This window comes from Artibeus jamaicensis, unplaced genomic scaffold (genome assembly GCF_021234435.1).
Source record: "Artibeus jamaicensis isolate MK-2021 breed Jamaican fruit bat unplaced genomic scaffold, CSHL_Jam_final contig_1832, whole genome shotgun sequence".
NCBI lineage: Eukaryota > Metazoa > Chordata > Mammalia > Chiroptera > Phyllostomidae > Artibeus > Artibeus jamaicensis.
In genome coordinates, this window is record NW_026521362.1 from 3,502,384 (window position 1) to 3,530,062 (window position 27,679).

Sequence of the window (27,679 nt, forward strand, 5' to 3'; positions counted from 1 at the left end):
AATAGCTTTGTGCTACACACATCTCAGGCTATGGGGGGGTGGCTGGGAAACTTCCTCATTCTTTTTCTCTCTCCCTCTCTTCTACCATTTTGTTTTGGTTGGCTGAATTGTTGAAAGGTGCTGAAGTATACACACACATACACACACTACACAAAACTCTCCCAACAACCAGCAGGTTAGTCATTTCTTCTGGGACCCATCTGTTTTCTCATAAACATTAGGAATAGCTAACATTTTTAAAGCAACTATTTCTGATGAGCTACAAAATTAAAGTGTTAGCCCAAACAATAAGAAGCAATGAGAACTTCAAGAGCAGCTGCCACTCGACCATGACAATATCTTCACATCTGTCTAATGCTGAAGTAGCCATCCTTCATCTATCAATTCTTCTATAATCTGCAAGCACATCTGGTAATCACAGTAACTGCTATAATTTAACAACACAGAGCACTATAAAATTTACCATCTCATCAGGAAACCACCACAAAATATTGTTTAAAATTAGTTTAACATTTAAAATGTATTGTTTACTATGTTCAGGAAAACAGAGGTGGAATGGAGATGGACCTTTTAAAAAACATTTGGCAATGCTTTCAAAAAATGTTTTTAAAAATAAGGCCTTGAGCAACTCAAAAATTCTATCAAAACAATCGTGTTTGGAAAGTTATTACAGATTAATAAAACTAAAGATGCAAGATTCTAATGAGAGTGGACAATTCAGTTAGCAGCAAGATCAAGAGATAAACTTAAAAGGTAAAAGGTAATTAACACCTTGACTTGAGTAAAGAGATTGGGCAAGTAAGATATGGTATGATTTCACTTACCTGTAGAATCTAAAAACAGACAGACAAAAATGAAAATCAAACAAAACAGGAACAAACTTACAAATATAGAGAACAAACTGATGGTTTTCTGCAAGGTTCTCATTTTACTACTGGTTTCCATTTACCCATCTCCCTTTTCCTTGTTGCAGACTTTTGTTAATTTTTTTCTCAAATTATGTTTTGAACGTCTGGCAATCCTTAGTTGCTGCTTTATATTTAAGAATAAAGGACTAGAAGCCCTGGCTGGTGTAGCTCAGTGGATTGAGCGCGGGCCTGCGATCCAGACAATCGCGGTTCGATTCCCAGTCAGGGCACATACCAGGGTTGCAGGCTGGTTCCCTGCAGGCCAGTTCCCAGCAGGGGACGCACGAAAGGCAACCATACATTAATGTTTCTCTCCCTCTCTCCTTCCCTTCCCCTCTAAAGATAAATAAATAAAAGTTAAAAAAAATGAATAAAGGACTAGAAAATGCCGTGCCCTTTGTACTTGAGTGGGTCCCCTTGATCTGAAAAACATTGCTTTAGGGTAAGCAGGAGCCTAACATTAGTCTTAAAGGCTCTAAGTGCCAAAATGAAAGGGACTTATTCTATGGTTTGAAGATGCACCCTTAGCCGCCCTTGTTGTTCCTCAGCAGTCCAGGTAACTTCATTAGTGTGTGTAAGGACAGTGTAGAGGGAAAATGAGAAATAACTTGCAATAGGGGTGTTTACATAGAAGTGGTACTAGTGAACAGAAGGCTGGTTACACATTGATTGAATTTTTTGTTTCAGCCCCAGTGTCTCACTTCTGACTTCCATTTTTCTTGGTATTATTGAGCCGCAAGCCTTTGGGAGCTTGTTAATGGGAAAGTCCATTCCCCCTCCACTTTAGCCTATCCTCCCATATCTTAGACAATTTCCTCTGCCTGGCTTCACTCCACACAATTGTCGTAGCAGCTTGATATCTTTTTGACCCCTTATTGTAATGCTTAAATTAATAAGTATCAGGGGAAATTTAGATAAAGATATGTCTTAATCCTTCCTGTTAAAGCAGACTCATCTGTTTAAAAGCAATTCCACTGACCTAGAAAAGGTACCCTTAAAACACCTAAAGTGAATAAAATCCAAAAACAAACAAAATTATTACAGTGTTGCCTCTGACCCTAGTCATCAGGGCAATAATGCTGTTCAGAGTGATAGAAAAGAGGCTCTCTATTGAAATAAATGCAAACTCTACATCTGCACAAAACTTAAGGTACACAGGGTAAAAGTAGTATTGTTTCTTATTTCTGAATGCTTAATAGTCTGTCCTTTTGTGGGGAATGAGACAGCTGATTAACATTTTCAAAGAAAAAGATTTATTGAAGTTCAAAATTATTTAATGAGATGGCTGCAAATATATTGTGGAGGTTATTTTCCTTACAAAAGGAATGGAAATGATGCACACATGTTACCCCACTTGAATTAGAATTTTATATAGATAGTAAGAATTTGTTCACTGTAGAAGCAAAATGGGCTCATTGTTGTCTGTTACAGAAAATGAAGTGTCTCATAACTGGCAATTCAATGTGTTAATTCAGCTGCACCATCCAATTACCTACGATTCATCTCAACTTAGTTCACAATAATAAAACTCTTTAAAAATCTGTAACAAAATGTTTGGTCTAGGTTTACCAAATAGGGACAACAGTATCCTCAAGTCAGGGAATGGGAGCCACAGGAAATAAATGATAAAAATCATTCATCACGATCTACCAATAGTGCCACAATGAATTTTTGACATGAACTCAATAGTCTAGAGTTAATAATGAAACACATATTGGATGTTTTATAAGAAAGGCATGACCAAAAGATGTGAGAAACTCCTGGCAACTGAAACTGGCATCCCCTCAAATGCACAGCATCCCCTTGGAGCCATGGCCCTGCCAACTGCCAACTGACCGCAGGGCCCAGGCACACAATTCTAAAAGTAGACAAAGGTAATGAGATGCAAATTTAGCATCCCCAGCCTCCTGTTAAATGACCCAAATGCAAGAGCTAGAGCATCTGCCTTTTACCTATCCAGAGACTAATGACAAAATAAATGGAAGCTCTTTTTTATCTTTTTTTTTTAACGGAATCAAGACACCTAATAGAGTGTCCAGTTCTGCTACGTGACAATATATTAAGGCATGAAAGATAGTTTAAAACCGATATCACCATGAAGACAAAAGAAAGGAAGAGAGGAGCAAGGGAGGATACAAGAGAAGAAAATGAGTGTAAGGAAATTATAAAGACAGTCTTTACTCATTACAAAATACAGAGGGACACTGAAAATCCATAGGATATGGGTAACATCTGAATCACAAACAGGGAGGGGAACACTATGTTCTAATATTTTTCCAGACAAATGACATACAGTCCTATTTGAGCCTGAACTATCAAGAGAATCAAAGAAATATGAGCCTTGAAGATTTAGAAAAAGAGGTAGAATTTGCTGTCAGAAAAACAAAAAAGAGTCTGTTGTTTTGAAACTAGGTTAGTCAAGGTTAGTCAAGAATCCCATGAACCCTCACTTGATTACAGAATCTGAAAACAGAAATGTTTTTAAGTGTGGATTTTTATTTAAGGAAAAAAAAGACAGGTACAGTGACTCATTACCAGGAGTACATCATTCAAATAATCTACATAATTTAATCAAATTATCAGTCTAAAATAATATTTATATTTTTAAAGACTTAATAAAAGTCTAATTAAAACACTGCCTTAGTGCCTTAAAAATATTAAGTAATAGTTGCTTAAAATTGACCAAAGGCCAGGCATAAGGAGAAAATGCATCTCATCAAAGATGGATACAACAGTTCTTAAAGAATACCAGTGATTACAAAACAGCATAGAGATTCCATTATATAACAAGCTTACAAAAAACATAACTGAGAAAAAAATAAAAATTTCTAAGGGATTTTCCAATACTTTTCTTAAATATGAGTATTTTCTATTGTAATAGAAGAAATTTTTAGCAACACTATAAAAATAAAATATTTCTTATTAGGTTAGTCAAATATATGGATTTCAATTATAAAGTCTATATGGAGTAACATTATTTACTTATGGATTTTAATTTTTTCTTCCTGTCTACATCACTCTATATTAATTCCTATGGGTTTGTGTTTGTTTGTTTTCACGCAGGGCGGAGTCTGCACGTAAGTAAAGACAATAATCTAGTTGAAGAATGCCACTGATTTTTCCATGTTTTCTGTCCCAAATTTTGTAATTAACTTTCTTTCTTAATTTGGTGCCATTACTTCTAAAAGAGAAACTTTTATTCAACTCTAAAAGTCTGAGTTGGTCAGGTTTTCTTTCTTCACCTTTATTTTTGTTTCTTTTTAAATATTATTATATAACCATTAAATTTCATATTAAAATATAATGACATGGGAAAATGTTCACAATATAAATGAAAAAAGTAAATATGAAACCATATATTGTCTCAGATTTCTAAATAAGCATATATTTACAGCTATTTGAATATTGTTGCTTTGAACACTTGTTTTTTTAGTATACTTATTTTTATTAAATACTTTTGAATTTTATTGTTATTCAAGTACAGTTTTCTGCCTTTTCTCCCATTGCTCCCCACCACTCCAGCCCTCCCCATCTCCCTCCCCCGTTTCTACCCTCTTTGTTTTTGTCCATGTGTCCTTTACAGTTGTTCCTGTAAACCCTTCACCCTTTCCCCCCCCATTATCCCCTCCTTTCTTCCCTCTGGTTATTGTCAGTTTGTTCTTAATTTTAATGTCTTTGGTTATATTTTGCTTGCTTGTTTGTTTTGTTGATTAGGTTCCAGTTAAAGGTGAGATCATATGGTTTTTATGATCTCACCTTTATCACCTGGCTTATTTCACTTAGCATAATGTTCTCCATTTCCACCCATGCTGTCGCAAAGGGTAGGAGCTCCTTTCTTTCTGCTGCGTAGAATTCACTGTGTAAATGTACATAGTTTTCTAATTTATTCATTTACTGATGGGCATTTAGGTTGCTTCCAGCACTTGGCTATTGTAAATCCTGCTGCTATGAACACTGGGGTGCATAGGTTCTTAGGATATAACCCTAGCAGTGGAATTGCCAGGTCAAAAGGCAGTTCCATTTTTAGTTTTCTGGGGAAATTCCAGACCGTTTTCCATAGTGGTTGCACCAGTCTGCAATCCCACCAACAGTGCACTAGGGATCCCTTTTCTCCACAACCTCCCAACACTTGATTGTTGCTTTATGATGGCCATTCAGACCAGTGTGAAGTGGTATCTCATTGTGGTTGTAATTTGCATCTCTATGATGGCTAGCAATACTGTGCACCTTTTCATAAGTCTCTGGATCCTCTGTGTGTACTCAATGAAGAAGTGTCTGTTCAAGTCCTTTGCCCATTTTTTAATTGGGTTGCTTGTCTTCTTAGAGTAGAGTTTTGTGAGTTCTTTATATATTTTGGAGATCAAACACTTGTCTGAGGCATCATTGGCAAATATGTTTCCCATACAGTTGGTTCTCTTTTCATTTTAATGCTGTTTTCTTTAGCTGTGCAGAAGCTTTTTACTTTGATGAGATCCCATTTGTTTATTCTTTCCTTTATGACCCTTGCTGTAAGGGACATATCAGTGTGTCTAGGGGACAAAATATTGCTGCGTGGAATATCTGAGATTTTCCTGCCTACGTTCTCCTGAAGGACTTTTATGTCTTTCTTCACCTTTAAAACCATAACTTACTCAAATAAAAAACAAGACATAGACATTGAAATTCCTTTTTCAAGTCTGCTATTTCAAGCTTCTTGACCTAAAGCAGGTAGTTTTATTAATCATTTCATGAAAATAGCACAGACTTTGCCCTGCCCCTTACCAGCTTACTGTGGACAACTTAACCTTTCTGTGTCTCAATTTCATCTATAAAGTGGAGGTACCAATAAAACCTACTTTTGGAACTTATTATAATGAAATAAATCAATATCTCTAAAGCCTTTAAATGGTATCCAGAAAACAGTCACACTTGCATTTGTTAAATAAAATTAATGAGTGAATCTGAAAAATTAAGTACTAGAAGTAGATCAGTTGCTTGTGAAACGTTTACAAAGACATATCCTGTGGACCCATCCCAGGTAAATGAGACTGTATGAATGGGACCTGACAACCTGTATTAAAACAAACAAAAAACCTTTTTAGGTAAATTCAGTGAACAAAATGGTTTGTCAGCCATGCCGCTCAACAATATCTTAAGCCATTTAGCTTCATCTCACCAACCCCACCATCACTATTCCTCTCCAATGGCCACGAGAGTCACTAACCAAAGCAACCTGGCATTAAACAGCATCAGTCAGTTTTACAAAAGCAGTTAGAAGTTTAGCTTTGGAATTTTCTTTCTTACCTGAAACAAAACTGTTTTGTCCTCAGCAAGGCAAAGAAAGAAGTAAAAAAGGAACAACTGATCCCTAAAGACTGGGGGAGGACAGAAGAGTATGTTGACAGGTGCACCTTGCCCCAGAACATAGATTGGCACCGTCTTAGTGAGGGTGATTTGTCCTGAACTGCAAGGAAGGAACAAATCACCTCCAATCCTCTAATCCCTTCAACAAACACTGAAGCAGTCAAATGAGGCTAGAACAATTGCTAACATCTTTCCTTAGATCCAAGTTTCTTTCCCTGAATTGCAACTAGAAAGGGAATGCAATAGCTATAGGGGCTGGGTCTCATTAAGTCATGAATATGATGACCATACTGGCTTGTGCTGTTTGGGTACATGGGTAGGCAGTGTGTTATAGTTGTTTAGGATAACAAGGATTCCCAACTACAGTTTACAGAATGCAATGAAATAAATTACCAATGCCATGATAAAATTTTCAGCTGTATTTGTTAAATCAGAGAAATGAGTGCAAGGTAAAAAAAATGCACAGGAAGCTAACTTTATTTTAAGAATTATATTTTGAGATTCAGTTCTGCCATCTTAGCTGGTGCTAAAAAGGCCATTCTTTTATAAAATAATGGTGATATAGGTAGACTTTGTAAATCATTCTTACTGTGGAAAAGAAAATGTTCACCTTGAGGTTGGCATTCACTTTTAAAAAAAATGTATTAGTCAGTAAAAATGTCAGACTGAGAACTGTTAAAGCACTGGCTTCACCAACAGAAAGAACGGATGTGATCCCTGCCCTACTAGATATTATCTGTGTGATTGTGAGCCAGTGAGTCCTCCCCAATACAACGGGGATAGTGAGAGTAATGCCCACTCATGCGGATAAAATGAAGTAAGACATGTCAGATATTTACTTACCTACAGCATGACCACAAAGTAAGTATTCCATAAATTTTCATCATTTTATCAACTTATAACTAAATTAACCATTTTGATACCCCCCCAAATAAATTTACATATCTATATCTTCACATACATTTGTTTCCAAGTATTTTGGCCCATTTTTCTTTTACTAGATTAATAGTGGCATTGCATCAAGCTCTTGATAGTCATACAAATCCCATCTTCTCCATCTAAAACAAATTATATAATAAAACAGTCCAGCAGAAATTAAGTGAGTTATTTTGTTTCTGGTCTAAAGGAAGATAATCTTCCCCATATGTCAAAATCCATTTTTTAACAACAAAAAATGGTGCTGTGCTTAGAATGTGAAGGCAATTAGTATTAGACAAGAAACTAAGTTGACATTTACTCCTATCTCTGAGGTATAATTTGAGTAATTCTGAACATGTGCGCTGTGCTTTAAATTATTCTATTTACAGTGGCTACTCAGCTCATGTATTATGTTCACCAAAGTGCCAACCAGCAGTTTAATCACCCTCTTCCCCATAATGTTCTACAAGAGTTTAATAAGACTTAAGTGACAATTCAATGTAGTTTAATATATCGAACAGATTCCCAATTAATTTCATGTCATGTTAAAACTCTGCTACGATATATTTTGGACAGTCCCCACATATCTTTAAGGTAAGTACTTCTAAAAAATACAAAAGAAGTCTCGATATTCAATGCAGAGAGTCTTTTTAATTTTCTCACATAACAGAAAATGCTCATATGATCACAAATATGTTCCTATCTATGATGGAATAGTCACTGTATTCCCTACATCCTTCTGAAGTTATGTTGGGAGGATTAACCATTAATATGAAACCACTTTTAAAAACTGGTATTTTTCAACTTGCTATAATTCTACTGAACAGGTTGGATGATTATCACAGGGTAAACATTACGAGAGAAATCAACAGTTGATGAGGGTTATAATAATGTGGACATTTGACTGAAGTTGGGCCCTTAGAGAAAAGACATGTCTCCCTAACTTAACTCTCTCTCATTCTAAATGTTAGGCCTCGGTCAGCTTTTAATAATCTATAGTAATACTTTTAAAAAAATACTTTATTTATTTTTAGAGAGAGGGAAAGGGAAGGACAAAGAGAAGGACAGAAACATCACTGTGTGGTTACCTCTCACACACCCCTCAATGGGGGACCTGGCCCGCAACCCAGGCATGTGCCCTGACCAGGAATTGAACCAGCAACCCTTTGGTTCACAGGCCGGCACTCAATCCACTGAGCCACATTAGCCAAGGCTGTAGTAATACTTTTTTAAAAATAAGAATTCAGCTTAAATAAATGTTGAGATATACTAAGAAAATAAACTGTAAAATTCATAGCAAAAAAATGAATTTTATCTAATGTCTTTACAAGGAACATTAGGACATATATTAATTACACAAATGTCTTTAGCCACCTTTAATTATATCTTGGTAATCAAGCTAAAACCTATTAAATATTTTACTATAAATATACTACATTGAAAACATACACGTAGGTTTAAATCTGAATCAAGGGGAAATAAGTATGAAACGAATAAAATCTGTTTGATTTATATTTTGTCCCCAAAGATAATTTCTTGTAATGCTCCAAGTGAATGACCAATTACAACTGAATTAATGCATGCATTCATTTATTTACATTTTTTTGCATTCTCTAAGTATTAAATCTAACAATAAAAAGCTGGACTCTTCAAAAGCATGTATGCCTATAATTAAATGGCAGGAGTCTAATCTGTTAAAATGATAAATGGTTTATCAAAGCAGACAGTGTCAGATCTGTAAGTGATTTATGTATTCAAACATAAACTTAATGTATATGTGTGTGGAGGGTGATGATGTTAAGAAATGTTTTCCAACAGACTGTCTGAGTCAATGTGAGCACACATACTTAAAATTCTTGATTTGCTACTTGACATGTACTTACTCTGATGACAACAACAAAATGAAGGATTTAGAACAAAAGTCCAGTTAAAATTTTTAATAGCTAGGCCATTCGTTAATATGGTCACTTGTACTTCAAAGTAGTGATGCTGTAAGATCTGATTAATCTAAGAGATCTCTATGTCCCGTCTACTGGTAGTAACCCAAACCCAAGAAAGTAATGTATCAAAATCAGCCAAAACTGTTTGTTTATTGCTAGAGGTTGTTTATTGCTAGAGAATATGATGTCTGGTAAGGCAAATTAGTTAAAGAACAAAACTGTAAAGAAACTTTCTTTTCTTAAAGCACAAAGACTTACTACATACATGGAGCACTGTTATTTATTTCACATATTGCTACTGTACCAATACTTTACACTCAGTCATGTTCCTTGTTTTTCTTGTTCAGAAACACCAATATTCTCTTCATTTGCCATACCAGAGAGAATAAAATACTCATTTGCTTGTTCTTTTACCCTCTTCCTAAAGTGACGAAGTTTGAAAAAACTGCACAATACTATTAGGTGGTAATGTTCCTGTTACAATTACCACTTCTAAACAAGCTGGCAAAATGGAAACATTATATTTCACTCTAACATAACTATTTCACCTGAAACTAATGCATATTAAGTCAAAAAGTTAAATGCATCTCAATATTCTTAGTGGTATGGAATCAGAACACATCTCAACCAATATCAGAATTTCACCTTCATGTCTGCAATTTTTAATACAAAAAAATAAGTAGTGTATCAGGTGATTTATAAGTAATAATTTAAAAAGCAAAATAGCTGTTGAACATGATCTTAAAAAATACACATGGCAAATCCCCAAATGTATTTTTTTATATTTTATTTATTTATTTTTAAAGAGAGGGGAAAGGAGGGAAAAAGAGAAGAGAAACATTTATGTGCAAGAGAATCATCAATGTAGGGAAGAAACATCATTTGGTTGCCTCTTGTATGCCCCCAGCTGGGGACATGGCCTGAAACCTAGGCATGTGACCTGACTGGGAATTGAACTGACAATCTCTCACTTTGCTGGTCGATGCCCAGCCCACTGAGTCACCCATCAGGGCAACTCCCCAACCGTTTTAAGAGGGGAGTACCAAATCATCAGAAAAGTAATATTACAGCCCATGGATTCCTAGAACATTATATCAAAAGACACCACATTTCCAAGTACTTTGGCAAATTCTTATATACATGTAGTATCACACTACTCAAATATACTCAAAGCAGTAAGGAAACCTATAAATTATTTAAGGTAACTGATTCAGTTTGCAGATCAATTTATTCTCCAAAATATTTTAAGGAGATAAGTCTCTTCTTTAACAGAGAACTTTCACTTGTTAAAAACCACACAAAAGTATGCTTCCACAAGTGATGTCATGTCCTCATCTACTTTTAGGTCAGAAGGTTGAGAAATGCCACCATCAGGGCCTCTAAACTCACTTCTTCCACTCTGCAATGATTGTTAAAGAGTATCGGACAAGTTTAAAACTGGGAGAGATGGCGAACTCAAGCCGTGACTGAGCTGAAAAGACACAGAAAACACATGTTGCAACATCCTTTCTACTAGTCCTCTAGTCCCATTCATAACAGACTAAATGGAATAAGGGGGGAAAAGGAGACAGAATACAACTCTTTGTATGTAGGCTCACAAGCAAAGTGGGTGACTTCAAAGCCTACAATTAGCTGCATGCTACTCAATCAACAAGTTTTTATTAAGAATTTACTAGTTTCCCACACTGAGCTAAGGTCTCCATATCTGAGACACATCCCTTCCATTTTTGATTCTGGGACCTAGAATTAATGTACACCAGCAGTGCTACAAGTACTTACTTCCTTTGGAAAAGCTTTCTTCCTCCCCAAACCTGCTCTGAGACATCCCAATAAGCTCTGGAATGGCACAAGTATCACAGAAATGGTAAATTTAAAGCACTTATTTAAATGAGCAGGAGCAGACAGGTAACATTCTCAGTGGAGCTTGAAGGTGGGCAGGAGCATAAGAGAAAGATGTGAAATCCTGGTTTATGGCAAACAGTGTGGACAAATGAACCTATGTTCAAAGCCAATGTTCAAAGCCAGCCTTGGCCTATGAACATTCTCCAAATCTATACATCTCTGAAGTGACTCGAACAGGATTTCAATATTACGGTTCTAATGCTGCAGGAGAAGAGGAGTTTGTAGTGATCAGGGAAAAGGAAAGATTTGTAATTCTATAAAAATGTCAAGATAAGCAAAGGAAAGGATGAGCAAAAAGGCAAGGAGAATGATCTGGGAAGGTGAGAGGTCCAAAGTCAGTCATCAATTGGTTGACCTTACTTTTCAATATTCTTAAACCAGCAGGTTTCTTTAACACTAGAGGGCATAAATGCAAACACACACACACACACACACACACACACACACACACGAGGTGGTAGCAACCTTGAGCAAAGGCAACCTTCACACAAAGCCAAAGATTTGAGGGCCTAAAGGAAACACAAAATGTCAAGGGGCAGCCAAGTGTCTTTACCCTACAAGTAAAATCTCTGTCCTGATTCCGACAGAAGTGACGGTGAGCTCTCCCAAGCAAACGGCTCAAGGACTGAGTGCAATGGCAGTTTAAAGCTGGCAGTCCCCAAATGCTCTGCTCCTCTGCTAGTAACACCTTTGCCTCCTGAACACTCCCACCCTTTCGAGATTAGTTTCCCCCTGGATCAGTAAGCTTCTGGGTTTGCCTGCCCACCGCCTCTTCCCCCCTGGTTGCCTGTAAAGGCTGGAGATGTAGGCTCCGGGTAAGGGTAGGGGCGCCTGCAGCTTTCGCTGTCCAAACCAGCAGCCTCCGCGCGCTCGGGTTGGCAGCAGCGCAGAGCCCTCGAACCCCGAAAGGAGAGGCTGGCTCTTGAGCTCGACTTCACAGCCCAGACAAGGGCAGGCTGCTTCAATCCCCGCATCCCCTCTGGATCCCAGCAGGGAAATCTCTGAAGGTGCCCAGAAGGTGGGCCGGGGTGTGTTCCCCTGACCGGGGCGCCTCCTTGGGATGTAGGAGCTGGTGTTTGGGAGGACGAGTCAGGGCAAATGAGAAAGGGAGATGAAATACGAAGCGAAAGGCAAAAAAGGAGAAAATACGGCAAGACTGGGAGAAAAGCCGAAGCGATAGAATAACAGGGACACAGAGACATCCCAGGGAGAAAGAGAATGAAAGAGAAACAAGGAAACCCGGAGGCTGGGGGAGTCAGACCCCGGAAGAAACCAAGTCAGAGACAGAAAGACATACAGAGAGAAGGGAAGACAGAGAGGCACTCAAAGAGTCAGGCAAAGGGAGGCAGAAAGAGAGCAAGGCAACCGTCGAGGAAGACACCCGAGATCCAGAACGTCCCCGGTGCCGGGTAGTGTGAAAGCGTTTGTGCGTCGCCGCAGCTCCCGGTCGCCCGCAGCTGGTCGGAAAAAGTTGCCGGGGTGGAAAGGCCGAACTGCCCTGCGCCAAGCGTCACCAAGACGCGGAGGGGTCCTGCGCCCCCACCCCCCTGATCAGCGGGGTAACCGAGACAGCGGGGTAGAGGGCGGACGGCGGCACAAAGTTCCGCGCCTCGTGCCTCGCGGTCCCCCCTCCGCACCCGCAGCGGCGGGGGACCGCGCTCGGGGAGCTCGGAGAGCCCTCGGCCGGTCCGCCGGCGCCCTGCCCCGGGACCGGTGCGGGGTGCAGGACTCCGCTCCCTGCCACTCACTGCAGGACTTGGCGGCGCCCACCCGGGCACTCTGGCGGCCCAGGGGTGACTCGCCCCAGACAATTACAAGGAAGAGAAGGGGAGCAAGAGAGACGGAGACCTGCTATCGTGGCCAAGGATCCCGCGAAGAGGGAACGGCGGTCCACGCACGTAATTCAGCCTCCGACCCAGCCAGGCGGGCGCTGGCCAGCCGCGCCGAGTGCCGGGCGCGCGGAGCCTGAGCTCACCTGGAGCCCGGCTGGCCCGCGAGCGCCGCGCACTGCCCGGCTCCCGCCTGCGCCTCGCTCTTCACACCTCCCCGCGAGCAGCGCGAGCGGGCTCCGGCCGCGGCCAGCCCCAGAGAGGCGCCCTCATAGCGCGGCGGCGGGCTCGAGGACAACGTGAGCGCAGCGAGAGCAGGAGCCGAGGCCGAGGAGGCGCAGGAAACCGATCAGGGCTCCCAGCGCACAGTCCCCTCGGCTCAGCCGCCGCCGCCGCCTGGTCACTTCGCCCCCGGCCCCCGCCCCCTCCCACCCCGGCCGGCTCCGCGCAGCCCCTCCTCCTCCTGCGGCCCCTCCCCCTCCCGTAGACCCAGCCGGGAGGCCTTTCGCACGGCTAGTACCGTTTACGTAACCGGCACCCCCGGCCGTCCCCCCTCCCTCGCAGCGCCTACTCCTCCCCGGGCTGGGGCGGTGCGCGCTCAGCTCGCTCCGGCGGCTCCTGGAGCCGCGGCTCCGAGCGCTGCGCCCAAGTCCCGCGATACTTGGCAGGCGCGGCCTCGAAGGGCGAACCTTGGGTCGGCTCCGGCTCCGCGGGAGCGCCCTGGACCCGGGGCGCCCGGGGCCCCCCAGCGCGCGAAGGCGCGCACCGGCGAGCCGCGATCAAAGGCTGAATGGAGGTCGCGACTGCCCTCGGGGAACGCCCGGGCTGCCGCACCCCAGCCGTCGGCTCTGCGGGGGAAGGAGCTGCGGGAGCTGCGGGTCTGGGTGCGCTGTAGCAGAAACGACAAAGAGTTTGGCTTCTTGTCCTTTACACTCCCTGCCAGGATGCTAGTGTTCTGGTTGGTAAGAAAACTGGGAAAGCAAAGTGCTTCCCTGTGCTGTTAAATTTTTTAGGAAGAGATAAAGTAAAAAGTGGATCTTTGAACTTCTTTTCAGTCCGGAAGCTATGATCTTTAACACCACACACACACACACACACGCACACAAACCCTGAAGTACTCGAATGCTTGCATTTCAAAAGTAATCATTTCTTTTGGGTAGTCATTTCTAAGTAGGGTTAACATGTAGTGTAGCAGAAAGGCCTGGTAGTAAATGAGTTAAAATACTGTGTGTAAGGATTTTAGAGCAGTGTCTAGCACAAAGCACAGACTTAAGACTCAGTATTAGCATCTGAAGACGCGGGACCTATCCCCCACTTCTAGGAAATTGGCATTGCTGAATTCAAGTCCCTGCTTCGTCGTTTATTCACTGTTGACCCTTGGTTAGTTTTAGTCCTTTGCTTTCTTCATTCTCAGTTTTCCTGTTTTTAAGAAGGAGTAAAGAGTGTTTTCCTCTTTTGCGGTGTCACTTTACCTGTCTTAGCTTCCCTCTTCTTAGTTTATTTGGCAAACCTGCGGGAGGATATAAGAGCTACTACAAAAATGTTAAGAGCTACATTGTACAAACATTATAATCAGTGAGGTTATTGATATTCATAAAAGGCAATTTCTAGAGATATTATCCATATACCTTTTCATGAATCAATTATTATCTGAACAAGTATGATAACTATATTTAATGTTCCCACCTACATTGTCCATCCTGCCACCCCTCCCCGCTATTAATTATGAAGCATCTACCAGAGGGGCTTCTATGCATGTGTGAGGACACCCGGTGTCACTTGTAAAACCAGGGACACTCCACAATTTCTCTCTATTGCTCCCTCTTGTGAATCATGGTTCTGCCATCAAGCTACTCACCTCTTCATGGCAAATTGAAAAAACCTAAGGACCACAGGTAAAAGATTTGGGTTCTAATGCTGGCACATCGTTTAGTAGACATTTATACTGTAAAGAATATAATACCCAATCTCTATGTTCTTCATCTTTAAAAATGTAGCAATACCATTTTGCAATCTTTGTAGTAACATTTAAGGCAAGGATCATAAATCTAGTTGGCAAAAGTTGTATGTGTAACAACAAGACATTGACATAATCTCAAAGTAGTCTCTTGGGAATTACTAGCTTTTGCTTTGTAACACACTATCCCCAAACTCAGTGGGTTAAAACAATAAACTAAATCTATATTTTTGCATTGTAATGTGTACTGTCTGGTGATTTGCTGCTCTGGCTGGCTCAGTTTGGGCTGGGTGACCCAGCATGGCCTCACTCACTTGCCTACTGGTTGGCAAACTAATTGGGGGTAGAGCTTCAAACTGGTCTGTCATCCTTCATTAGGCAAGCCTTGTCTTCTTGAGCAGTGGTAGTTGCAGAATTCCAAAAAGCAACGGTGGAGTGCAAACACCAATTTAGAGTGCTTCTCGAGGTTCTGTCAATACACATTTGCTGATGTCCCATTTGCCCAGGGGAGTTACGTGGCCAAGCCCAGATTCACAGTTGGACTAATATAGTCCATGTCTTGAAGGGAAAAACTAAAAAATCATATTGCAAAGAAGAATGCACACACAAATGGGAACCACTTTCATAATGGGGTGAATAGATTCATAATAGATTATGAATATGGGGACCATATTCATAATCTATCATGGGTTCTTTTTAATTACCAGAAAATGAAAAATTCCTTGTAGTGAATGAATCTGATAAGCATTCCTTTAACCAAATGACCGAGGTTAAAATCATCAGTAATGGGACCAGGTGATATCATGAGGTTCCTGATGTAATGCACTAAAAAGTACATAATAAAATTTATTTAGTATTCCAGACCAAAAAAAAAGCATAATTGACTGCAAAAGATAAATTTAAATTGAAGGAAATACCACAAAATATCTTCTCTGTACTTTTCAAAAATATCACTCTGCTAAAAGTCAAAGAAAGGCTGATGAACTGTTCCAGACTAGAGAAGACTAAAGAGACGTGACCACTAAGTGCAGTGTATAATCCAGAATTGAACACTGGGCTAAGAAAATGAATATATCTATAAAGAACACTGTTAGGACAATTGGTAAAATATAAATAAGTCTCAATTTCATCTATAAGTGCTTTATGTATGTTAAATTACACTTAGTTTTATATCAATATGAAATATCCTAATTTGGATAATTTTAGTGTGATTATGAGTAAAAAGGCATATTAGCTTCAATTTATTCACAATGTTTCAGAAATACCTCAAGAGAATGATGAAAGAATTGTGAAAAATATTTAATGGGTAATAAGTTTTGGCGAAGGGTATATGGGAATTTCTTGTAGTAATTTTGGAACATATTTTACATTTGAGGTTTTTTTGTAAATGAAGAGAACCAATCTTTGCATATCTCCCCCCCCAAATTAAATACAATATTTTATGTGGATGAGTGTTGAAATTAATAAAAATTTTATATTGTACTTTTTTTTCAAATAGAAAGCTAGGAATTTATCTTTAATTGGTGAAGAGTTATTCAAATATTTGTTTAGATAAGTATGATGGCTGATATTGTTTAATTAACTGGCTATAAGACATAGAGCACCTTAAAAGGGAGTATACTAAAAACAGAAGTATAAGTTTAGCAGGTACAGTTGACTTGATTAATTAAGGCCCACATTAAAATGGAAAAAGGGGTGCTATATCTAGATGACAGATGATAGACAGATAGATAGATAAATAGATAGATATGGTTGAAATTAAAATGTCTGTGGCAAATTATTAGTAACAAAAGAATAAAAAGGTGTTATATAATTTTTAGAGTTTAATATTGGATGAATGAATGAATGAATGGAGATAAATTTTTAAGAGAAACAGAAAGCAATAACTTTATTTCTAAAATGAAAATCTAATAATATTTGCTTCTAATTAAAATATCTCAGTGAACTCCCATTGCTTTTAGAAAATAGCCTGAATTCCCTAATAAACCTTACAAGAATCTTGATGATCTAGACCCTGCTTACTTCTTTAATACTTAAATGAGCTAAGCACTGGGACAGAATAAAAAGAAAAAGAAAAACAGCCCTCACTGAACATAGAGACTTCGAGTCATGTCCTTTATCCATTGTATATGTGTTGAGTGCTTAGAGTATGCACTAGGAATGTGAGCAGAAAGATTGCTTTCATGAATGCGACATTTCAGTGTGGTATGTACTAAGCAAATAAGCAAATGTGTACTTATATCAGGTGGTTATAAATTCTCAGAAGAAAGATGAAACAGGCTGAGAGCTGAGCCTTTTAACTAGTCTGTTATAAAATGTTTACAGATACCCCTTGATATACTGATCATCTCAAACGTCAGGGGTAGCCAAGAAGAGCAACCTCAAGTTGTCAGAGTTCACAGCCAGGTAGTCTGTAGTCATATGAAGCTTGTTCAGAGCTCTTTGGAGAATGGCTTGAGCAAGGCTGGCCTGACAGTATGTCCCATTCTTCCTGAATGTGGCATAAAGAGGCATCTACTTCTGGACATCTACTTCAGCGTTCAGACCACAAGGGCTCTTGAAATGGTTTGAGAATTTTTTCAGGGTACAAGGAACATTGTAGTTTAAAGTGTAGCCCATTACAGATAGAGGAGCAAAGAGGTTAGGCAGGAACTTCTAGTAGGCATAGCTCTAACAGGTGACTCAAATATCTAGCAACATAAATATAATTCTGTTGTACATGCTTCTTATTTGCTGTTTCTGTGTTAGCCATGTTAGCTGCAGGTTGATGGTTTTAACAATGCTTGAACATTCTTCAAATGCAAGCTTTTAATTCAAATTTTCTGGTAAAAATTTTGAACAGACTTGAAATCTATTTATATTCACAACTCAAAATTACAAAAAATAATTAAAAAGTAGAGCTGATATATTTTAAATATCATGTCAATTGATATTTTGCACCCTAAAAGTAGAGGTTTGAAATCTTTTTCACCTACTTGTACAAATATATTTTCTCAGCCTTGATGATGATTGACTATATCATCATGTAAAGTGTAATGACCTGCAAATATTATAGCAATTTCAAGTGTATAATCAGTTATTAACTGTTGAGATCATAGAGGCAATATTTCACTGAAATAGTTTTTAAAGATTTTTATTTGGAGGTCTTATACAATCTGATAGACCATCTCTTCTTTAATATATTGTTTTTGCAATAATAATTTAATAATTTGAAGAAAATGTAATTAACTCTTAACCAAGGTTCATATTTGTTCTATTTTATCTCAAGATCTATGAAGCCCTGTATCCTTCTTAGTGCCTAACACAGTTGCAAATGTACATTTTCCACATTTGTGTGATTGGCGTCTATTTTCTCCAGTGTATAGTAAAATACACCAGAGTGAAGTTTTACATAGTGGCATTGGGAGTGGTGGGAGTTGTAGTGTCTGTTGTGCAGTAAACTTTCATCGAATAAATAAATTAGTTCAACCATACATTAATCAAAAGCTAAGCCTCTCCTGTAAACCTTTCTATTTTTTAAGACTTTATTTATTTATTTTTTAGAGTGATAGGAAGTGATGGAGAAAATGAGGTAGAGAAGCATCGATGTGCTAGAGATACATTGATCAGTTGCCTCTGGCACACCCTCAACTGGGGACCTGGCCCGCAATGCAGGCATGTGTCCTGACTGGGAACTGAACTAATGACCCTTCGATTTGCAGGTTGACACTCAATCCACTGAACCACACCAGGCAGAGCAAACCTTTATATTTTTATCTTCACTTTTCCCACTAGACTTTTTCTGTCCCTGTTTTGAATTTTTAACCAGGCGGTAATCTTTCGTGTCAAAAAAGAAATAGAAGAAACAACAATTTTCAGCCTTCCATGATATTTCAGGACCACGGAGAGCGACAGAGGAGTCTGGACCAACTCTGTGGTCTCACCATCCTGACTAAGCTATTCTATAGCATACATTTGCAGAGATAAGTGAATAGAAAGACAACATGTGCAAAGACTATGCTACTATTCAGCATTCATCAGGAGCAAAAAGTGAATAGACGGAAAGCAGGACAATGTGGAAAAGCTTTTGGCATTCACTTAAGGGAACGTGGTACTGCTGTCACTTAACCTTTCTGCAAATGTAAAGTAAAATGTCAAGTGCCATAAGAATCCAAAGCATGAAACAATTACAGATCCACAACCTCAAGTATTTTTCACTCATATATATACTATGTAGACATACCCCAACTTAGAAGGTAAATCCCTGGAATTCAGGGACTATATCACTGATTCCTAGACCTAAGTACAATGTCTAGCACATAACCGAGATCCATTTATTCATTAAATATATGTACTAAATTACATATATTTTAATCATCCTGTCAATAATATTCCACTTGTTTATTAAAATTCATGAATGATCCATTATTTTGGCAATGATATTTTTAAAACTAAGAATAGTAATTTCTACTTATATTGTGAATATGAGTGCTTACCAAAAATAACTATAGTAGGTAAACTTTACTGTTTTTCATATTTTAAAGATATCTTTAAAACATCACCCTCTTTTAATGAAAGATTTTTCAGTGTGTTTTAATTAGTTGTTTAAAGATTTACTCATAACTCCAGCATATGAAATGTAACAACCACAAAATCTTTTACTCAATAAGAGCTTCCACAATGCTCTACCCCATCAAGGCAACAATGTAAAAGTTATCTTACAGAATTAGAGTAAGTCAAGTACAAAAAAATGTATCAAATCCACTATTTAAAAATTTTATATTTATAAAGATTTCCAGAATCATATTAGATTATTTTCCTTACCCTTGTTTTTCTTCAGGTACTCCATTCAAGTAAAACTTTTTATGTTGCTTGCAATGTACAAAACAAAATTATTTGTACTGAACAAGAAAAATTTAAATGGGAAACATAAATTGTTAAGGTTTAATGGAAAACAAGAAGTAAAAAGTGTTAAGTGAAGTGTCATCAATTTTGGTTCTAGACCCTATCTAAATACCTGGTTAGAGTCCAGATGAAGAGAGAGAATTTGTTTCACTTTAAATCCATCCATGTGGCCAAATTGATGTGAATAGGCAATTGTCTTAACATTAAATGAGGGAAGAACCACTCTCACTTAGTAGGACTAAGGGACACCCACTACCTGTGAGGAACTTACAAAATAAATATATAAAAGAAGGATGTGGAGAAAAGGGAACCCTAATGTACTTTGGCAGAAATGCAGCCTGGTGCAGCCACTATGGAAACAGTATAAAATTTCCTTAATAAAACTAAAAATGGAACTGCCTTTTGGCCCAGTGATTGATTCTGCTGCTGGGAATATACCCCATGAATCCCAAGTCACCAACTCAAAAGAACTTATGCTCCCCTCTGTTTATAGCAGTGCTTTTGACAATAGCCAAATACTAAAAACAACCTAAGTTCCCATCAGTAAATGCATGGATCAAAAAATGTGGTACATTTACACAATGGAATAGTACACAGCTGAAAGAAAGAAGGAGCTCCTAGATCTTGTGACAACATAGTTGAACTGGAGAAAATTATGCTAAGCAAAATAAGCCAGTCAGTAAAACACATATACCATATGATCTCACCTATAAGAAGAATCTAATGAGTAAAATAAACTCATGTATAAAATAGAAGTACAGGCATGGAAACATGGAACAGTTGAAAGTGGCCAGAGGGAAGGGCGTGGTGCAGGTAATGGTGGAAAGAAGTGGAAGGGACTAAAAAGCATGTATGAATGACCCACGGACATGGACCACAGTGTGGGGATTGACTGTGAGAGCAGGGGTGGGATGGGCAGAGGAGGGCAAAGGGGGAAAAATAGAGGCAACCATAATAGAATAATAATAATGAAAAAGTGAAAAAAATATCTTTCACTTTATTTTGAAACAGCAGAAGCTTATGTTATACTATTGATTAAATATTTTAAAAGAACATTGTTAGAATTGTTCATTTATTACCCTAGAATGCATAACAATTCATTTTCAGTAATAATTGTTACGATATATAAAGGATATTTATATCATATGTACATATACCATATGTGTAATTTCTATAAGTATAAAGCATTTATAAATGTATAGTAAAAACAAGTTTAGAAGTAAAACTTGGCAAATTGTTAAAAACAAGGAAAATGATGGGACATTTAAATAATAGTTCCCATGATTCTAAATGTGGTATAATTAAAGAAGCCATGTAAGAGTACAGTAGGTAGTGATGTTTTCAAGTACTATTTCCTCAGAACAGTAATTACTATCATGTAAAAGCAGTCAAGTTTGTTAGCCACAAAGAGCATCATAGTAGACTCACCAAGAATTCTACAAACATGGGAATTGATGTTTCATAATTTATATTCTAAGATATTAACAATTCTCAAAGTTGTAAAAAAAAAAGATAATTTAAAGTATTAAATTTATCTGTGTCCCACGATTATAAAAACAACTGTCAAATTCTTTCCACACTTTCAGTTATATCAACTTGGCCAACATCCATGTTTTGCTTCTCATTATATATGTATATATGTGTGTGTGTGCATGTGTGTATATGAATGTTAATTGTAGCATAATTCATTTTCATGAAGTGAATGCCTAGAGTTATTATTCTTGTGTATAGTTGCTACAAGATATTTGATTGTGTCCTAGCTAGTGTGGCTCAGTGGATTGAGCACCAGACTGCAAACCAAAATGCCATTGGTTCAATTCCCAGTCAGGGCACATGCCTGGGTTGCTGGCCAGATCCCCATTTGGGGCATGTGAGAGGCAACTGATCAGTGTGTCTCTTGCACATCAATGTTTCTCTCCTTTTCTTTCCCTATCCCCTCCCCTCTCTCTAAAAAAATAAATAAATAAATATTTTAAAAGATATTTGATTGTGAAAAAATTAACTTTTATAACTACTGCTCTTTAAACATACAGTAAGACTACTTATGCCATGTGACATATAGGTGTTATACTGAGTTCAAGGATATTCAATAATCAATGATAAACATTTTCAAAGTGGTTATAAATTAAAAACTGAAAATAATTTTTTCTTACAAATCTGAAAACTATGCAAGATGCAAACAGTTAGATTTTTGATATTGATATAAAACCTAGAAGCATGGCCTCAAGACACCCATGAGAGAAAGTAAAACACAGCAAAAGTGAACTGTACTACAATCAGCTTTTCAAAAGTGCTGCTTCTGCTTCCATTTTCACCACAAACAAACCATACAAAGTAGTAAAAAAAAGTCACACTCATATTGTCTCTTCAACCAATACCAGACGGTGTGTGTTTGTTTTCATCCACATACCATCTTTCTTCTCGGGCTCAAGGGGTCACAGTTTGTAGACTTTGAAGCAAAATAGACATGGACTAAATAAATGTCCAGTTCCATCCCTTAGCATGTACCCCTCTGAGAAATAGTCACTTGTTTGGTAAAATGAGGGTACGCTGTGTCCCGTAATAGTTGTTTTAAGAACTAAATGACAGTTTATATACCTGACTCACACTAAGTACTCAATAAGTGGTACTATTTTTAAATCCATTGTTTTTTAAACGCTGTTGTTGTCCATTTTCAAATATCACTGGGATTTAAGTTGAATCCAGGAAGATTTCCTGCTCCTTGCTCTGGGGACAATTTAGAAGTAGGAATCAGAGTGATCAAGCTGTTTGGGTACATATCAGAAATTCTCTCCCTGCCTTCACCCCTCCTCAAATCTCTGCAAATGATGGCTCGAACTTCAAATTAGAATAAACACTTGAGCTATGAGTAGGCAGTCAGACCTAAATGCAGCCTCTATCATTTGTGCATACGCACATGTGCAAGCACCAAACACACAGCTGCACATGAGCATGCACGTGTACACAAGATTCCCCTGTAAAATGTAAGCCCCATGAGCTTTGTCTGCATTGATCATTTAATTATCCTGTTAGATAAAACTGAGTGTCTACCATTTAATCAGGGCCCAATAACTAGCATGAATCATAATATAGTCTTAAACTCTTCTCAATAATCTTTGCTTACTAGAAGAAAACTATCTTTTATAGAGCAGTCTCTTCATGATCAGACAGGTTAATGGCCTCCTAATTAGACAATGAGCATTCCTCTCTGAGGTTCATCTTGTCAACAACCACCCACAGAACCTTTCATAAGTTCTGCATATAGAACATGATAGAATTCAACCAATTTAGTACCAAGTAAATAAGCAAGTAACTCTATCCCATATTTCTAGTTTGGCCTGAAGTTTCCTCAGCTAGCTCTGGCAAGAACAGAGATACCCTAAATTACCAAAGATGTGAAAAATGCAGGAAGCTCTTAAGAAGGAACAGAAATAGAAGTATGAACTGTTAGTCAGGACTCAAAGTACCGATATGAGTTACGATAATAACTCCAACATTTTCAAATTCAGAACTTTCCTTTACAAAGCATTATGAAAGATAACTTCCATTTTAGCATAATATTTTGCATTTTGTAACCCAATTTCCAGAGTTTCAGAATAAAGTATAAAATCCCTGATCGAATTTATGTATTCACATGCAATTTACTTACCCATTACTGAGACATGAATTATCTAGGACTCCTTTTTCCCCACTCTTTTTATCTACCTTTTGATTATTGAGTTTTTGTTATCAGTGCCAATGAAAAGAAGAACCAGTTATATATATATGTATATATATATGAATTATGAACTTTACTTGTGATATACTGTGCTACAGAACTATTTAAATAGAATTCTAAACCAATTATTCTTCCTGTTAATTCTGAATAATATTGCAGCATTTACTGCATGGCTTTGAAAATTCTCTCATTGAAAAGTACAGAAGTGATGATTTCTAGATTTTAAAACAAATATGTGCTCTTTATATCGAAATGTAGATGGATATGTCAATAACATTTAGAGTTTATTCCTCAATTTGCATTTTATAGACACTATATGTGGTTCAGAGCCAATCTACATTGTTGCTTTTTTCTCCTAATATTAAGTAAAAAATGAAGAGTGTTTTTTATTCATCTATTTCTTTTATCAATTATTAACCTCCCATATTTTGACATAAGTACTAAAGAAAAATATTGCCAAAAGTAGCTCTTTGGGCTAAAAAATGCTAGTCACTTTCCTATTTGTTTCTTCTAGAAGAGAAATATTTCTCAAATAATTTGTCATATTTCAAAACACAATACAGGCAAGTGAAAGCCAAAATCAAAGGGTCCAGAATAAGTAAGGAGAGACACCAAGCCAGAACCTGGCTGGAAACTCATCCATATATGAAGAAGAGACCTAGTACCTGAGGGTCACGAGGGTTAGAAGAGCAGTCATGAGGGTTAGGAGCAGTATTCCAGTGACACATGATTCTAGCAACTCTGTGGATATGAATTTTGCACATGTGAGTCTTCACGTGTTAAAAATGAGAAGAGAAATTGATTCGATATTAGAAAATCAGGAATTTCATCATTGGAAAACTTCAGTATCTGGCTGTCTTACATAGTAGAAAATCTAGAAAAATTAAATCTACTTTGCTAAATGCAAATGGAGCTACTTCACTGGACCAGGTAGGTATTAAGTGTTACATGGATTTTTATGATAGCCTCCAATTTCCATCTCCTCATTTCTTGAATCTATTATCAATGAGGGAGCTGAACTGATCCCATTAAACCCAAGTTAGATCATATTACTATTCTGCTCAAAACTGCATACCTGCACATCTCACTCAGAGTAAAAAGCAGAGTCGGTTCAGTGGCCTGTCTTTATAATCCTTTTTCACTGGCCTTCTTGCTATTTCTCGAGTAGTTCAAGCATTATTTTCCCTCAGGGCCTTGGCATTTCCAGTCCCCTTTGCCAATAATGACTTTCCCACAGAGAGTTGCATCTTGCTCTCTCACTTGATTCAGTTTTAACTTAAATGTCATGTTCACAGTGAAAACTAAACACCTAACTTAATACTACACCACTGAAACTCCTATCTCCCTTCTGAAGTAGTCTTTCCCCATGGTTATCACCAATATAGATTTCACTTATACATCAGTGATTCTGTGTCACCTCTTACAGTAGACACAACTTTAGAACATAGAGCTTTGTATATTTTATGTTTTGCTATTTTCTGCTTTCAAACCACACCAGGCACAGGGCCCTTACTTCATAATTGCTTTGAATGAATAACTGATGGACTATGATTATTTCCCCCATGTTGTTAGTGATGAAACTAGAAGTTAGTTATATAACTCACTCAAGATCACATAGATAAAACTAAAAAGCCTATGTTCTAACCTTGGCTCAATATCCTAATAATCACACTACAGATATATCAAGAAGTATGGGCTTTTCAAGGAAAATGATAAAACAATGATTTAATAATTGTACATAACCAAGAGTAAAGGTATAGAATATTATGTGAATAAATTCACAAAGTTTATGTTTATTCTTTTATAGTACCTCTCTGACCTCTGTAAAAACAGAAAGATGGTGACCCTTAATCTAGATGATAAAAATAAAGAAGAAATCAATATTTTTATCAGTGATTTGGCTCCATTGTCTCTCTCAGAGCTGCCTACTTAGCTCTTCTCCATTTTCCCTGGCTTTGGACTAATCAATACTATAAGGATATTTGTTCAAAATTACAATGACTTCTATTTTTCTTTTTTCAAATATGAAATATCTCTTATTTGATATTTCATATCAAATATGAAATATGAAATATCTGAAGTGTAACATAAATAAAGAAAAGTTCACAAAACAGAGCTATAAGCATAGCTTTGTGACATTAACAAAATGAACACATCATATACCAGTATGATATTGGAAAATATGTGAGAACCAGCTGCACCATCTCAAAAGAAAAACACCTTGAAAAAAATGGAACTTCCATATCATGAATATGCCCAGCATGGCCAATTTTAAGCACCAATTTGATATCAACTGGCTTGCAAAATTACAACATTTAACAATCAATTCTTGCAACTTGTTGCAAGCTATTTGCAACATATCACTAAAACCCAAAAAGCTCTTATCATATTTTCTCCCAATCACTACTTTCCTCTTTGCCAAAGGTGAACATTGTCTTCACTTTTTAAAAGTTTATTGAAGAGAGAGAGAAGACACTGATTTGTTGTTCCACAGAACTGATTTATGCATTTGTCGCTTCTTGTATGCCTTGGTCAGAGATCAAACCCACAACCAGAAGTACACTAACCAACTGAGCTACTCGATCAAAGTAATCCTCTTTTCTAACACCTGTTTTTGAACTTACTAAAGGGAATTATATACACTATTTTGCATATGGTTCCTTTCTCTCAATTTTGTGTTTATGAAACATATCCATATGTTATAAGCAGTGGTAGGTCATTCATTTTCAGTGCTGTATAGTGTTGAATATGATGCTATAATTTATATAGTTTTAGAGTTGTTAAACATTTGGCTTGTTTCTAGTCACCAGTTATTACAAATAATATTGCTAGGAAAACTGTCGTGCTGCTTTTTGGTGAGCACATGTACTCTTTCTGCAGTGTGGTACTCTCTGCACCTTCTTCCTAGAACTGCTGGATCCGAGGGTCTATCACGTTTATTACATACTGCCCCCAATGGTTCCCAAGTCACTTCATGAATTAAACTAGCGTTCAGGGAGGTGGGAATTCTAGCCTCTCTACCTCTTCATCTAGGCAAGGAATTGTCAGTCTTTTTTGTTTGTTTGTATTCTGATATATCTCATTTGGATTTCAGTTTATTTCCCTGATGATTGTTGAGATTAAATAAGTTTTCATGTGTTTTAGGGAACCATTTCAGATATTCTCTTTTGTAAAGTGGTCAATTTAAGTCTTAAGTTCATTTTTCTTTAGGTTGTATGGTTGATCAGTAGTTTTTTTTTTATTTTATTGATTATGCCATTACGTTGTTCTATTTCCCCCTTCATTCCCCTCCACCCTGCACCCCCCTGCCCCCACAATTCCTCCCCTTTAGTTTATGACCACGTGTCTCAAGTTCTTTAGATTCTATATTCCCCATGCTATTCTTGCCCTCCCCCTATCTATTTTCTACCTACTGTCTATGCTACTTATTTTCTGTACCTTCTCCTCTTCTCCTCCTCCCACTTCCCTATTGCTAACCCTCCATAAGATCTTCATTTCTATGTTTCCACTCCTGATTTAGCTGTCCTCTTAGTTTGCTTTTGTTTTAGGTGTGGTTGTTAATAACTGAGTTTGCTGTCCTTTCACTGTTCATATTTTTATCTTCTTTTTCTTAGATAAGTCCCTTTAACTTTCTTTATAAATATATTCTAGCACTTGCCCTGCTGCCGCAGAGCTGTGGGGAGGGGGAGGCTTGGGTACATTCAACAGTTGGATCCACCCATAACCCACTCCCATGGCCGAGGAATGCATTGCTGCTGGAGGTGTAATGGATCTAAATACTGCTTTACAACAGGTGCTGAAGACCACCCTCATCCACCATGGCCCACTGTGTGGAATTCATGAAGCTGCCAAAGCCTTAGACAAGCCCCATCCCCACCTGTGTGTGCTTGCATCCAACTGTGATGGATGTCAGATTGGTGGAGGCACTTTGTGCTGATCACCAAAGCAACCTAATTAAGGTTGAGGACAGTAAGAAACTAGGAGAACGGGGAGGCCTCTGTGGTGGCTAAAGACTCTGGCAAAGAGTCACAGGCAAAGGATGTCATCTAGCAGTACTTAAAATGCAAGAAATGAACAGAGGAACTTGGCTTTTGTTTCTCAGACAACAAATAACTAAATTCTAAATTTCAGATCATTTTTGATTACAGTAATTAAAAATATCTTTCCCACTCAAGAACTTGCATTTTAACAGTCTTAATGGAATTCTTTAATAAACAAAAGTTTCTAATTTTAAAATAATCTAATATATCTAAATCTTATATATCTATGATCCCTTTTTC

General features: G+C 37.9%; 1 protein-coding gene and 1 pseudogene across 3 annotated transcripts in view; one reads left to right on the top strand and one right to left on the bottom strand.

The window, feature by feature from the left end:
- GALNT13 (polypeptide N-acetylgalactosaminyltransferase 13) overlaps positions 1 to 13,222 on the bottom strand; it is a 514,121-nt gene extending 500,899 nt beyond the window's left edge. For all 3 annotated transcript variants that reach the window (XM_037143386.2, XM_037143385.2, XM_053671600.1), the window contains exon 1: positions 12,860 to 13,222. The gene's annotated coding sequence lies outside the window, so the exon portion shown is untranslated. The remainder of the gene's footprint in view (positions 1 to 12,859) is intronic.
- A 13,910-nt stretch (positions 13,223 to 27,132) lies between these two features.
- LOC119047896 (40S ribosomal protein S12-like) lies at positions 27,133 to 27,473 on the top strand (annotated as a pseudogene).
- Positions 27,474 to 27,679: the final 206 nt, after the last annotated feature.